Source organism: Elephantulus edwardii, unplaced genomic scaffold (assembly GCF_000299155.1).
Source record: "Elephantulus edwardii isolate Elephantulus edwardi_28Jun2011 unplaced genomic scaffold, EleEdw1.0 scaffold00100, whole genome shotgun sequence".
Taxonomy (NCBI): domain Eukaryota; kingdom Metazoa; phylum Chordata; class Mammalia; order Macroscelidea; family Macroscelididae; genus Elephantulus; species Elephantulus edwardii.
In genome coordinates this window covers 10,836,987-10,841,575 of record NW_006399850.1, presented here as the reverse complement: position 1 = coordinate 10,841,575, position 4,589 = coordinate 10,836,987, and the positions used below count along the sequence as shown (strand labels likewise).

Here is a 4,589-nt window from a genome sequence, read left to right as displayed (position 1 = left end):
CAACAGATAAAATTTATTATTGCAATATAAGAGAAGCCTAATTAGTGATATTACATTTGTTATTAGCTACTGCCACATTAAATATGATTCCATCACGCTGGGGAAAATGGATCTTAAAACTGTCCTCCCCATGGCCACTCTCATAATTTCTGGCACATTTGAGCCTTTAGTTGCAGTCACTGTGTCACTCTGGTTCAGGTCTTCCTTTCCTTCCTGGCCCTAAATATTTCCAAACTTTATACATCTTTTAAAAAAATAGCCTTGCATAGCACTATACCCAAAGTATGAGAGACAAAGCTTTGCTATCTTTGTTGCTAAGGAACACTCTGGCTACACATTTTTCCAGGATAAATCTATGTGCTCTTTTGGCATTCCATGAGGTAATGAATACCTTTCTCCAGCAAAACTCAAAGAGATCAATTCTTTGTCATCCTTACTCATTGTCCAGCTCTCTGATGCATAGAGATGACTGAAAAGACTATGGTGTGGATTACATGCACCTTAGTCTTAAAACAGATTTTATTGCTCATATGTATTTTGCAAAACTCCCTGACAACAGACTTGTCCAATGAAACACGTCTGCTCATTTGATTGTTGACTCAATCAAGATTAAATCAGTGAGAGTTTCAATCCAGTCTACATCTATCATGATGTTGACTATTGTGTCTGTGGAAAGGACCTTTCTTTTCTTTTTTTTTTAAAAATCAGTATAGAAATGTATTTGAGTTCAAAATACTGTGGTTGTATTTAGAATGTAATAATCATCTAAAGCAAATATCATCATTGGCTCTGGAGGAGGTCTAGTTCTTCTAAAGTCCGAAAATATGTAGTAATGTACAAGGAAGAAAAATATGTATAAAAACCCAAGTCTTCTGAGTATAGGGAATTGCAACAAGAGGAACACATATACACCAAGATATTTTAGCTGTGCTCAAATTACAAACATGTAACACATTTTTCCATTTTATTAATTCCTTTGAAAATCAATTAGTAACCTGATTAATGGAGGAATATCACCTCTTGGCTAACAGGACAAAATTCCTGAGGGATGCAAGGAGGAATCATGACTGATGTAAGGGGGAATTTTTAGTCTAACATGCCTGCTCACATCAATTCATTGTATTTCCTTTAAGATGTATTTTATCAAGTTGAAAAAGTATTTGGTTGAATATGCTCAGGAATCAAATGTTTTAAAAACAGATCTATCAGCTGGTTATAGCAGAAGTCATCAGTGGGTTTTTCTTTGGGGGGGAAATTCAGATAAATATGTTTGGAAAATACTGTAAAAGAATGAACAATTAAAACAAGTGGGGAAAAATACTAGGATTTACTGGACAATTAAAAGCATACATGTGACCTTTAATTAGACTCATATACTTGTGACCAGCTTATAGGGAGGCTCCAAGACGAGAGATTGACTTCCAACAGTGTCCACAGCCAAAGGACAAACTCAGAGGTTCTCTTCCTCTTGCAGAAGTTGGAATACAGAGAAGTCTTTCTTTGAGTAGTCCTTCGCAATCATCGTCCTGTAGCTCTGACGAACCACGCTGCCCAGAAGGATGGTGCTCTGTGTTTGTAGCAGAGTTTGTGCTAATCCCAGATCCTTAGCCATGAGCTTTGTTCCAAATCCACACTGGAAGTTATTAGCTGAGGGGACACCATCCATTACTCCAGGTACAGGATTCTAAGTGTCACCTAACCAACACCATCCTGAGCTCACATTTAGAATTTTAGGCAATAGTTTTCGGTCAAGTCCAGCCTGATTCCAAGATCCATAGCTTCCACAGTTCCAATCACACTGATAGCCAGCAGCATGTTGTTCCAGATCTTTGCAGCCTGTCCAGTCCCAACCGTGCCACAATACAGCACATTGGAGCCCATGCATCCCAGAAGCTCTTGGGCAGCAGCAAATTCCTCTTCAACTCCTCCCACCATGAATGTCAGGTTTCCAGACAGGGCAGCCACCACACCACCAGAAACAGGGGCATCCATGAAAACTTCTATTTTTCTCAATTTCTTTAGCCAATTCTTTTGCAACTGCAGGATCAATAATGCTGGAATCTATTAATAATGAGCCTTTCTTCACATTCTTTAGAATGCCATATACTCCAGGATGAACTTCTTCTAATGAATTCATGCTGCTGGGAAGCATTGGAGTAGTTCTGTCAGCCTTTCATCTACACATCTGCTGGGGAAGACACTACCAGTTCACCTTTATCTTGAAACTCCTTGCATGCGTCAGGGAATACATCATAAATGACGAGTGGATAGCCATGCTTCATGAGGTTCTTTGCCTTTGGGTTCTCCATGTTTCCCAGTCCGATGAATCCAACTGGAGTCTTAGAAGCCATTGACCTAGAACACACCACTGGAAGGCCTGCCATAGCCTGACACTGCCAGCTGCTCCAGTATTGGAGCCGCAAGAGGCTGTCATGCTGCCCCCGTCCCGCCTCCCTTGGTGACCTGGGCCACCACTCTGCTCACTCACTCATCTGCTGACTCAGAACCTTTGTTTTCTTAAAGCTGAGATATAATCCATATTGAAAACTATAGTACTTGATCTTCTACAGCAAGCCATTTCACATCTCTTCCTGTCAGCAAGCAAAGTTGTATCATCTGCATAACACACGTTGATGACTAGTCTTCTCATCTTGATGCCACATTTCTCTTCACAAAGTCCAGCTCAATGAATTATTTGCTCAGCATATGTAGAACTTGATTTTGCTTATGCGATACCTATACTTGGACCAAGAGGCAGTTGCCAGAACAGAGCAAAGAGATACTGCATGGCTCAAAATCAAAAAGGGGGTCTGCCAGGGATATATTTTGTCACCATACCCTTTCAATTTGTATGCAGAACAGATCATTCAAGATGCTGGGCTGTGGGAGGAAGAATGTGGCATTAGGATTGATGGAAGAGTCATAAATAACTTGGCTTATGCAGATGACACAACCCTACTTGATGAAACTGAGGAGGACCTGAAGCACTTGCTACAGAAGGTCAAGGACTGCAGCCTTCAATACGGATTGAAGCCCAACATCAAGAAAACAAAACTTCTCACCACTGGGCCAATTGACAGCATTAGTATGGATGGTGAAAAGATTGAGATAGTTAACAGTTTTAGTTTACTTGGTTCCACAGTCAACACTCTTGGTAACAGGAGCCAGGAAATCAAGGGATGAATCACATTGGGAAAGTCAGCTGTGAGGGAACTTTCAAGAGTACTGGAAAGCAATGATGTCAGACTGGAGACTAAGGTATGCCTGATCCAGGCTATAGTCTTTGCAATTACATGCTAAGTATCAGTGAGTTGGACAGTGACTGGGGATGATAGAAAGAGAATTGATGCCTTTGAGCTGTGGTGCTGGAGAAGAGTGTTGAATATACCGTGGACTGCTAGGAGAACAGGCTTGTCCTGGAGAGGGTGAAGCCAGAATGTTCCTTGGAGTCAAGGATTCTGAAGCTTTGTCTGACATACTTTGGACATGTTGCAAGAAGGGACTGGTCCTTGGAGAGGGACATAATTTGTTAGGATCCACACAGTCACATGCCTTTACACAGTCAATAAAACACAAATAGACATTTTTCTTTTATTCTCTGCTTTTAGCCAAGATCCATCTGACATTTCCAATAATAACCTTTATGCCATGGTCCTTCTAAACACCACTGAATTCCTGGGAATTCTTTGTCAATGAATTGTTCTAGCCATTTTTGGATAATCTTAAGCAATATTTTTTTCTTGCACTCATACCAAAGATTCAGCTGAGCCACTGTGCCAAGAGCTTCCATCCAGGACCCCATCCTCTGTGCAGCCATGAGTCTCAGCTGGGTCAGAAAAGTGTTTCCAGAGCTATGATACTTGTATACCTGATCATCCTTATAGTTGGATATTAGGGGTTAAACACCTGTCTATCAGCAGTTTACATTGGGGAATAATTTGCATTTTGTCACAATTATTTTATATCTTAGGTGTATATGGGTGGTATTTACTTCTATTAGTAAAATACTTGTCTGTTAGTCTGCTGTATTTATGTAGCTTGTAGATACTGTATTAAGTCTTCAAAATAAATGAAATTCAGTAAGGTAAAAAAAGACTTGTGGGTAATATTTTGTAAACTAAAACTCAGTCATTAGTTATAAAGAATACCAACAAAATTATTTTTGTGAAAGCCTATCAGATTCATGGACTAAGGTTTAGAAAGTAATTTAGAATGGAATCATGTATATTGATGCATTCCATGTATGAAAGCTAAACTTTATTCCAAATGTAATAAAAATGATTTTTCATATAACTTTTTATGTAATTTTAAAGAGGAAGGACATAAAATAATACTATCTTTGTAAATTTTATTTTTTTCCTATATATTCTTGAAGCTTGGAAAGCTTACTGTGGCAATCTAGAAAAGAAGTGGTCCATAAACCAATAAATATAAAAAATATAGCTTGTCAATATTCATATACCCTAATAATAAAAATAAATACAAGTAGGTAAAGAAATATAAAGAAATTTATTGTGGATTTTCTGGATGGAGAAAGACGATGATATACAAGGGAAATAGGGACATAGGATTTTCATTCTGTGAACATT

At 38.8% G+C, this 4,589-nt stretch overlaps 1 pseudogene; it reads right to left on the bottom strand.

Annotated features, from left to right (window-relative positions):
• Nucleotides 1-1,450: 1,450 nt before the first annotated feature.
• Nucleotides 1,451-3,817, bottom strand: LOC102870421 (annotated as a pseudogene).
• Between the last annotated feature and the right edge of the window lie 772 nt (nucleotides 3,818-4,589).